The sequence below is a fragment of the Phyllostomus hastatus genome, unplaced genomic scaffold (genome assembly GCF_019186645.2).
Source record: "Phyllostomus hastatus isolate PE091 unplaced genomic scaffold, TTU_PhHast_1.1 phas_contig_86, whole genome shotgun sequence".
Classification (NCBI taxonomy): domain Eukaryota; kingdom Metazoa; phylum Chordata; class Mammalia; order Chiroptera; family Phyllostomidae; genus Phyllostomus; species Phyllostomus hastatus.
In genome coordinates this window covers 44,245,032-44,256,785 of record NW_025333977.1, presented here as the reverse complement: position 1 = coordinate 44,256,785, position 11,754 = coordinate 44,245,032, and the positions used below count along the sequence as shown (strand labels likewise).

The window sequence follows — 11,754 nt, the reverse complement described above, 5'->3', positions numbered from 1 at the left end:
CTCTTCTTAAAGAGATAGACTGTCAAGGACTTCCAGTCAAGAAGCTGAAGTAGGTAAATGCTATGTACACCTCTTCCCTTAATCATATCAAAATTAAAACTGAATTATACAACAGAACAACTACCCATGAAAACCACCTGAAGACTAGCTGCTGGAAAACCTCCCTAAGATGGTGAAGGAAACATACATTTAAACTCAGGAAATTCAGAGAATCCCAAACAAGATGAATCCAAAGAGGTTCTCTGCAAGATACATCATAATAAAAATGCCAAAAGTTAAAGAAAAAGAGAGAACCATAAAAACAGCAAGAGAAAAATCAGCTCATTACCTATGAGGAAGCTTCCATAAGACTGATAGCGACCACCGCTTCCTGGAGTCACCAGCCGGGGCCGCTCGCTGTAGTCAGCGTCGGACCCGGGAGCCCACAGCTGCCGCCATGTCCCATCAGACTGGCATCCAAGCAAGTGAAGATGTTAAAGATGTCTTTGCCAGAGCAAGAAATGGAAAATACAGACTTCTGAAAATATCTATTGAAAATGAGAAACTTGTGATTGGATCATGCAGTCCGCCTTCAGATTCCTGGGATAAGGATTACGATTCCTTTGTTTTGCCCCTGTTGGAGGACAAACAGCCGTGCTACATATTATTCAGGTTGGATTCTCAGAATGCCCAGGGATATGAATGGATATTCATTGCATGGTCTCCAGATCATTCTCATGTTCGTCAAAAAATGTTGTATGTAGCAACAAGAGCAACTCTGAAAAAGGAGTTTGGAGGTGGCCACATTAAAGACGAAGTATTTGGAACAGTAAAGTAAGATGTGTCACTACATGGATATAAAAAGTATTTGCTGTCACAGTCTTCTCCGGCCCCATTGACTGCAGCTGAGGAAGAATTATGACAGATTAAAATAAATGAGGTACAAACTGACATGGGTGTGGACACTAAGCATCAAACACTGCAAGGAGTAGCCTTTCCTATTTCTCGAGAAGCTTTTCAGGCTTTGGAAAAATTGAACAACAGACAGCTCAACTATGTGCAATTGGAAATAGATATAAAAATGAAATTATTATTTTGGCCAACACAACAAATACAGAACTAAAAGATTTGCCAAAGAGGATTCCCAAGGATGCAGCGCGTTACCATTTCTTTCTATATAAACATTCCCATGAAGGAGACTATTTGGAGTCCGTAGTTTTTATTTATTCAATGCCTGGGTACACATGCAGTATAAGAGAGCAGATGCTGTATTCCAGCTGCAAGAGCCCTCTGCTAGACATCGTAGAAAGACAACTACAAATGGATGTCATTAGAAAGATAGAGATAGACAATGGGGATGAGTTGACTGCAGACTTCCTTTATGAAGAAGTACACCCCAAGTAGCATGCACATAAGCAAAGTTTTTCAAAACCAAAAGGTCCTGCCGGAAAAAGGGGAATTCAAAGACTAATAAGGGGTCCAGCTGAAACTGAAGCCACTACTGATTAATATCATTATATTAAGTACTACAATACTAGTTTTTTAAAAGTCCAGCTTTTAGTACAGGAGAACTGAAATCATTCCATGTTGATATGTAGTAAGGAAAAAAATTGTACTTTTTGAAAAATAGCACTTTTCACTTCTGTGTGCTTTTAAAATTAATGTTATGGAAGTCTCATGATTTCTGTTTTTGAGTTAAAGCTAGGAAAGGTTTCAACACAGTGATGTTTAATTTTGTTACACTGTTTTCATAGAGTGATGATTACATACTTTCACATAATTCTTGCAAAGGTTTTTACAGATGGGCCAATTCCAGAAAGTCTAATGTTTGAAAGTAAGATATACTTCTTATTACTCTTTAGTGAGACATCAATTTTTTTCCTTTGAGGGAGAAAGACCTTAAACTATTCATACTACTTAGGGAATATGTTAAGAATCAGCTTAGACTTTCTAAGCTGAAAATCAGTGTGCCTAAGTGGAAAGTTGCTTACTTTGAGGAGCACTGCTCTCAGAATGGGATCACACCTGCAACTTTTAGAAACAGTGCTTTATTGCAGCAGTCTTCTCTTTGACTCTTTGGTTTTTTAAATGGCATTAAAATTTAAGAAGATCAGTTCACGCTGAAACCTTAAGGGTACAAGATACTTTCTATACTGCAGGATTTCTCATTTCATTGAAAGACACGTTTATACAGCTTTAGTGGTTTCTCTTTCTAGTGCTTAAAAAAAAATTTCTATTTCTAAAGTAAGTCATTTTATTGTTAAGTAGTATGAGGCCAAGTATTTATGCTCTGTTGAATATTAAATTAATATAATTCAAAAGCAAGTAATAATAATACTGAAAAAGTTTTAAACATCCAGGTCAATATCTCTTCAAAACATATTTATAGGCAAATGTGCTTTATCACTTTGGAGCAAATATTCATGTTTAATCAAATTGTTTTAAAGTTCCAGTATGTATCAGCCCAAGACAGATAAACGCTTAAGAATCTTGTTTCAATTTGTTATTTCAAAACACCTTTAACTGTTTTCTAAAGCTTTGCATTTTCAGCTGCAACCTACAAAGATTTTGAGCCTCATTTTCTTTGATACTTGAATAAAGGGAGCTAGAACACTTCATCATGTTTAATCTGTTAAACCTGCTGAGAGAGCCATGCCTTGGAGGTGTTTTCTAAATGAACTGTGGCGATCCAGGATTTATAATTTTTTGATCTAAACTTAAACTTTATGCTGCATAAAACAATATCAGAAATGCACATTTCATAGTATAAAATATGAAACACTCACTTTTACACCTTATTATCTAAGGTAATGTATGCACCTTTTAGAAATTCGGTGTGTGTTCAAGTGAAGCATATTAGAAGTACTTATAGTTTGACAGATTTTTTTCCTAGAATTAAGAGTATTTGTGTGGGGTTTTGTTTGTTTACAAATAATCAGACTATGATGTTTAAACATGCAAAATAATCAGCAATAATGTTGCACTTGTTTACTAAAGATACACTTTAAGTTGTTCCATGGGTGCACACGTAGACACAACATACATGCAAATTCCTGCATTGAGAATCCTGAAGCTGGTGGTTTTAGTCAGAAAGATTGCTGACCTGTCATTAAGGCATAAAGTAATTTAGTAGTGAATGTTTTTCTGTACCATTCATGTGCAATTATACTCTAAATTCTACCACACTACATGAAAATAAATGGACATTCCAGAGCATAGATGTGATTATATGGTCTTAATTATTATTAAACGAATGATTGTTGAAAATCAGTGATGCATTTGTTAGAGAGTATAACTCATCGTTTACAGAATATTTTAGGTGGCATCATCATCACAATAGAAGGTGAATAAAGTATTCCCAATAAATTTATATAGCATTGAAGAATTACATCTTCTGTGGACATTTTATAAGTGCATTTTATATTGCAATAAATTTTTTTCTCTTTAAAAAAAAAAAGACTGATAGCTGATTTTTCAACAGAAACTTTTTTGGACCAGAAGGGATGGGCATGAAAATTTCAAAGTGATGAAAAGCAAGGCCTTACAACCAAGATTACTCTACTCAGCAAAACTATCAATTAGAATTAAAGTAGAGATAGCTTCATCACAAGAAAAAGCTAAAGGATTTCACCAACACCAAATATGTATTAAAAGAAATGTTAAAAGAACTTTTTTTTAGAATAAAAAGAGGAAGGAGAAGAAGGAGAAGGCGAAAAAGATAAAAATGTGAATAAGAAAATGTCACAGAGGGAAAAAAACTTGCTGACAAAGATAAATGCATATTAAAAGCAGTGGATCAATCAGAACTAAAGTTAGTACAATGGTTAAAAGGCAAAAGTAAGAAGATAATGTGTAATTATGACTATATACACATTTACATACACACACAAAAAATGGCATGAACCTAAACATTGAGGAAGTAATAAAAAATGGTAGTTATTTTAGAATGTGTACAGACTTAAGAAACCATTGACCTACAGAATGCTATAAGCATAGCTTGGTATATATGAAGCACCTGGTAGCCACAAACCAAAAATCTGTAAGAGATATAGAAGTAAATAGAAATGAACCCAAAGACAATGTTACAGAAAATCATCAACATATAAGAGAAGAAAGCAAAACAGTAAAATGGGAACATAGAAGAACCAACACAAAGGCAGAAAACAATAATAAGGTGGCAATAACTACATACTTATCAATAATTGTGGCAAATGTAATAGATTACGTGCTGTAATCAAAAGACATAGGGGGGCTGAATGAGTAAGATAACAAGACTCATGCATATGATGCCAAAAAGAGGCCTACTTCAGACTGAAAAACAGAGTCTAAAATGAAAAGGATGGAAAAACATATTTCATGCAAATGTAAATAAAAAAATACTAGGATAGCAATAACCTAGGATAAATTTATATCAGAAAACAATAGACTTTAAAGCAAAGGCTATGACAAGAGACAATGAAAATAATATAATGATCATGGGATCAATTCAGCAAGAGGCTATAACCCCTGTGAATATTTATGCACCCAACATAGGAGCACCTAATTATGTAAAACAAATATTGTCAGACACAAAGGAGACAACAACAATAAAGTAATCATAGTAGGAGACTGTAACACCTCATTAACAAGGATGGATAGATAGATTATCCAGATAGAAAATCAATAGGGAAAATTGGCCTTAAATGATACATTAGATCAGATATATTTCATTGATATTTTCTGAACATTTCACTACAAAGCAACCAGCATAATATACATTCCTTTTATGTGCACATAGGACATTTTCCAGGAGACACCATATGGTAGGCCATGAAACAAGTCTCATTAAATTTTAGAAGATTGAAATCATATTAAGTATTTCTCTTATTACAATAACATAAAACTAGAAATCAATTACAAGAAGGAAAACAAAAAACACACACAGAAGTTAAATAACACACCACTGAACAATGAATGGGTAAACAATAAGATCAAGGAAGAAATCAAAAGATACCTTGAGACAAATTATCATGAAAATGAAGCAACCCCAAATCCATAGAACAAAGCAAAAGTAGTTCCAAGAGTAAATTCACAGCAATACAGACCTACCTCAAGAAACAAGAAAAACTTCAAGTAAACAATCTAGATCTACATTAAAAGAAATTAGAAAAAGAATAACAAAGCTTAATGTGAGTAGGAAAAGGAAATAATAAAGATCAGAGTAGAAATAAATATGATAGAGTCTAATAAAAACACAACGAAACCAAGAGCTAGTTGTTAAAAAGATAAACATGATTGATAAACCTTTAAACAACTCTCCAGGGAAAAAAGAGAGAAGGTCCAATTAAAATCACAAATGAAAACAAAGTGATGACTGACATCACAGATACAAAAGAGTTTAAGTATATCCTTCAAACAGTTATATGCTAACAAGTTGGAAAACCTGGAAGAAATTAATAAGTTTCTGGTAATATATAATATTCCAAGGCTGATACAAGAAGAAAAAGAACATCTGAACAAACCAATTAGTAATAACAAAATAAAACCAGTAATAAAAACTCCCAACAAACAAGTCCTGGACCAGATAGGTGGTTTCACAGGTAAATTTCATCAAACATCCAAAGAAAAATTTATGCCTATCTTTCTCTCAAATTATTCCAAAAAATTGAAGAGGAGGGAAAATCCCCCAGCTCATTTTACAAAAAAAAAAAAAATATTCTCCTGACTCCAAATCCAGACAAAGATAAAAAAGGAAAGGAAATCCAGACACACAAAAAAAGGAAAGAAAATTCAGGTAGATGTTTCTGATATACACAGATGTGAAAATCCTTTACAAAACATTAGCAAACAGAATTCAGCAATATATTGAAAAATCATACATGAAAATTTTGTTCAATAGCCACAAATCAATTAATGTGATGGACCATGTAAATGAAATGAAAGATAAAAACCACATGACCATATAAATGGATGCAGAAAAAGCATTTGACAAAGGCCAGCACTGATTTGTGGTAAAAAACTCTCAGCAAAGTTGGAATAGAGGAAACATACCTCATAATAAAGGCCATATATAACAAACTCACAGCTAACATCATACTCAACAGTGAAAAGTTAAAAGCATTTTTCTTAAGAGCAAATATAAGACACAGATGTTTACTTTCACCACTTTTATTCAACTTAGTATTGGAATTCCTAGCTACAGCAATCAGATAAGAGACAGACATAAAAAATATCTAAATTAGAAAGGAAGAGGAAAAACTGTAATTATTTGCACATGACATGACACTATATAGAGACAGCTCTAAAAATTCTCCCCCCAAAACTATTAGAACTTATAAATTAAATCATTAAAGTAAGACAGGGTACAAATTAATGTTCAGAAATTAGTTGCATTTTTATATACCAATAAAAATAATCACAAATGGAGATTAAGAAAACAATCCCAATGTACAATTACATAAAAACTATAAAAGTATTTTAAAATACCTAGTAAAAATTTTAACCAAGAAAACAAAAGACCTGTAATTAGAAAAGAAGTCATATAAGAAATTGAAAAACATACAAATAGATAGAAGGCTGTACTGTACTAGAAAGAATCTACATCATTAAAATGTTCATGCTACCCGAAGCAATCTATAGATCCAATGCAATTCCTATCAAAGTATTAATGTCATTTTTTTCCAGAGCTAAAACAATTCTAAAACTTATAAGAGTCACAAAAGAACTTGAATACTCATAGCAATCTTGGGAAACAAGAACAAAGTTGGAGGTATTGCATTTACTTGATATCAAACTATGTACAAAGGTATAGTAACTGAAACCGCATGGTTCTAGTATAAAAACAGACCTATAGATCATTGGAACAGAACAGAGGACCCAGTAATAAATCCATACCTATATGGTCAGTTAATCTATGACAAAGAAGGCAAGAATATACAATGGGTTAAGACAAACTATTTAATAAATAATTTTAAGAAAGCTGAAAAGATGCATGCAAAAAATTAAACTAGACTATTTTCTTATACCATATAAAAGAATAAACACAAAATGGATTAAAAACTTCAATTTAAGCCCTCAAACTATGAAATTCCTAGATTCAAACCCAGGCAGTAAACTATTTGACATCCCCCTGGCCAGGTGTATGCAGTTCCTTGGAGCTTCCTCCTGTACACCAAGAGATTACACATACCTAGGTTGCAGGTTCAGTCCCCTGTTGAGGTGTGTATGGGAGTCAACTGATGAATGTTTCTCCCTGACATCGATGTTTCTTTTTCTCTCTCACTCCCTTCCTCTCTCTTTAAAAATCAATAATAAAAATATGCATGAGTAAGGATTAAAAAAAACTATTTGACATCACTCTTAGTAATATTTTTTTAATGTATTTCTTCAGGCAAGGGAAACAAAAGAAAAAGTAAACAAGTGGGACTACATCAAACTAAAACATTTTTGCACAGTGAACAAATCCATCAACAAAATGAAAATAAAACCTACTGAATGGAAGAAGAATTTTGCCAATGAAACACCCAATAAAGGGTTAATACACAAAACATACAAAGAACTAATACAACTCAACACCAGAAAAACAAACATTCTGATTAAAAAAATGGTGGAGGATTTTGGTAGGTATTTCTTCAAAAAAGATATACAGATGGCCAACATCGATTCTCAATGTCACTGATCATCAGAGAAATAAATGCCAATTAAAACCAGAATGTGCTCTCACTATTACCATGCATTTTTATAAGTGCTATCCATGAAGGGACAATATTCTGTACTTCAGTAAAACTAACATTCTAATGGGGATCGAGAGACAGTAAAAATCCAATAAATAAGTGACATATATTATACAAGATGAAGATAAATACAAAAAAAAGGACTAGGAAAAACTGAAGGATGTTTCAATAATCCAACCAAAGCATCTTGAAGACTTGGCCTAGGATAGAGTTGGGACTTGGAAGACAGTAACAAGGTTGCTCTAGGGCTGTACAAAATTTTAAGAAAAGCAGTTTTCTAAATTAGACCATTGTGAATGGCCTGCATTGAGGGAAAGTGCTTTTGATGAGTCCATGTTGATTTCAGAGTTCACTTTTAGGATGAATTGATGTTGATATTAGAAATTTTTCTTGCAGGTCAACATTTCTAAATTTATTAAGTTCAAACAACACATCCATAATCAGAGAATTTACTTAAGCCATTCACAAATAAATTGTTTAGCCTGGTTCTACTAACAGTTACTAACCTTTATATAAAGAAGTATTTCCAAGTCTTTTGCTTGCTTTCCATGATCACCTGGATTGTTCATTAGTACTGTAGCTTTCCAGGGTTTACTGCAGACTCAGCGAATCAAAATATTTATATTAGACATAAGAGTAGTTTTAATAAACAGCCCAGGCATCTTACACAAACCTAAAATCAGATAACTACTCATTTGTTAATGAGGTAAGATAGGATGAACAAATTCTTAACACTCAGCTTTTACCCTTAGATATTTAGAAATCTCAGTACAGTACAAGATCAGTCAGATTCTGTCTTTCTAGCCTTACCACTTATTTACAATCAGGGAATTACAAGAATGGTAAGTGCAGAACCCCTTATTATGAAAATGGGGTCTTTCCAAGGTCTTGCACTTCACTCTGTGATAAACCTATGGTGTCACCAAACATAAGTTTGATATATATACTTATATATAACTTAATATAATATATATAACTTACATATAATTTAATATATATTAATCTTTCAAACCAGATCTTAGGTGAACAGTAACAGAGCCATTACAACACTGTTTCTTTGATACCTAATACAAATCACACATTTGCAATCAATTTAAACAATTATCATTTCTTAATATGAAATTATTATTAGCATTTTATATTGGATTGTGTTAACGTTTTTAGAGAAAAAGAAAATTTGAGCATTTGAAAAAAGCAATTCAATCATCTGAATAAACATTTAGGCTTAAGTTTCTTTACTTTTTGCTATCAATGTACCAGTACTCACACACACATACACACAGAAGCACACACAAAAATTCACAAAAATTTTATGTTTTAGAGTATCAAGAGGTCATTTTATATGTTATGAAAACATGAAAGGATGTTTGCTTGATTAGACATAGATGCCTTGGTGAGTTTTAAATATTTAATTGGTTTAGTAACATTAAAATATTTAATATAGCCATTCCATATATGTCTTCAGATATATAAAGTGGCTGGTGATTTATCTTGCACAATGAAAATATTGTACAATCATTTTTGAAAATAAGTGAAGTCCTACATTAATTTATATAAATAAAACAGAGCATGACAAAAATCAATTATTAATCTAATCTTAGTTATCTCCAGACATACAGACAGGACCTCATCAGAAAGCATATGCATGTGCTCACATAATTGCTGACAGGTTCCTGAAAGTATAGTTTTTCTAGTATGAAAGATATAAGACACATTCATGGCAAACGAAGAGTTCCCTGCAGGCAATAACACATGGTTCTGGAACTCGCATGGACGGCACAGTGACTGCAGACTTAGCATCCAATGCATGTTTGATGATGAATGAATAAATGAATAAATTCACATGATGCTGTTTACTGAAAAACAAGTTGACTTCTGCACCATGTGCTTGGATAAAGAAATATTTAATTATAAATTTGATTACAATTGTTGCTTCAATAGTTTTTAGACTCTAAAGTACAATAATCAGATCAATTTATCACCAGACCACCAGTCCTGCTCCAGCATGGTTTGCTCACAATTGTGATCTGATGGCTCCTTCCAGAATAGACCTTCAGAGTCAAACATAATTGTTATTTACAGGAATCAGGCTGACATCCAATTTTAGTTTCTATGGAAACACATTAGAGAAAATGGGTAGTCTTTTAAAAGTTGTTTTCCCTGGCATGTGTTGCCATGTGATATTCACACTTCTGTCTCTGCTCATTATGGACAGCATTGATGATATAGCAGGAGTGTCAGCATAACCAAGTGGTTTATTCTTCCCTGGGACTGCACTTCATTTTACCCCAGGTATTCTTATTGCCTCAGAAACACTTTCACACACACACCAAAATATTCAATCACCTTTCCTGTTCCTGATTTAACATTCATTCCCCAAAAGAGTGAAAGTTACCATATGGAATTTTATTAATTAATTATGGATATTAAAAATTAAGGGAACAATATGTTGTTGTCAAACAATTGACTAGCAGAAGGTAAATTTTATTTGGGCAAAGTTATGCAATTCAAAGTTGTATCAGTGCATTCAAAGTTGTATCAGTGCATTCAGACTCTAAATCCTCTGTCCAGCATTTAAAGATTTGCTTAACAAGTAAGAGTAGCACAACAATAAAACTTTTGTAATTCTGTGTTAAAACACTTTTACGATTGTTGGTAGGATTGAATTCTTAAGGAAAAACAATAAACACTGATCCTAATGAAGTAACCTGCTATGTTTCACAGTATTATAACATCAAAAATATCATTCAATGATAGAAAATATGTCATAGAATGGGAGAAGATATTAGCAGCATGTACAATGAAGATTTTATGTTTTGCTTGTATAAGAAAAGAATAGCCAAGTAGCCATTAAGTGTAAGGCTATACAATGTATATTAAAACAACAATGTACTATCATTAATAGCACCCCCTCAAAGCTAAAAAGAATAAAGGCTGACAAGATGAGGCAGGGCAAGGGTGTAGACCAAGGAAAAGTCTTATATTTTATTACTATTTTTAAAGATTTTATTTATTGTTATAGACAGAGGGAAGGAAGGGAGAAAGAGAGGGAGTGAAACATCAATGGGTGGTTGCCTCTTGTGAGCCTGCCACTAGGAATCTGGCCTGCAACCCAGGCGTGTGTCCCAGGCGTGTGTCCCAGGCGTGTGTCCTGACTGGGAATCGAAACAGCGACCTTTTGGTTTGCAGGCTCATGCTCAAACCACTGAGCTACACCAGGCAGGGCAGGAAAAGTCTTATATTGTGCTGGAAGCAAAGAAAACTGACATGCTCACTTTGTAAAAAAGCTTGACATCATCTACTAAAGATGAACATGTACAACTGCTGCTACTCAGCAACCCCACACTCAGGTGTATATGTAACAAAAATATCTGTGCACCTAGCAGCATTTACAAAAACAATACTAGTTTCTACATTGGTAAAAATAAAAATTCTGAACTGGTAAAATATCCATCAACAGTAGAAATAGAGAAAAATAATGTCTACCTATAGTAAAGTTATACATAAAAATAAAAATACACTATTGCATGACATGGATGACTCCCACAAACAATGAGTATGAAAGAAGCTCAAGTACAAAATGTTATACACTGTAGTCCCAGTGTGTTGATTTCCATCTAAAACATAACAAATTTAATCTTAGGTTTTGTGATATATATCCCAGTATAAAATATTAAAAGTATAAAGGAAAGTAGAAAAAAGTTAATCACCTTAACAATCAGATTATTTGATATTCTCAGGCTGAAAGGAAGAAGTGGTGATGGACAACTTCTGGAGTGCTGGTTCTTATTCTCAGACTGACTGGTGGTTATGTGTGCCTTCACTAGTAACTTATTAAACTTTACCAAATTTATGGATTTCTCTTTATTTCACAAAAATTAAAATATAAAAATGTCTAATATGTGTCTTTTAAAACTTCAGCCTCATTGTCATAAAAATATTAAGTTAGTAAAATGTCTATTTTGTGTATTTAACTTAGAAATAATTAAATTGTACATAACACTGGAGATAGTTTGATGGTATGAGTTTTATCAAATACTGTTAGTGCATATGCTGTCCCCTA

General features: G+C 33.0%; 1 pseudogene; it reads left to right on the top strand.

The window, feature by feature from the left end:
- The first annotated feature begins 373 nt into the window (after positions 1-373).
- On the top strand, positions 374-1,642 carry LOC123827221 (annotated as a pseudogene).
- The last annotated feature ends 10,112 nt before the right edge of the window (positions 1,643-11,754 follow it).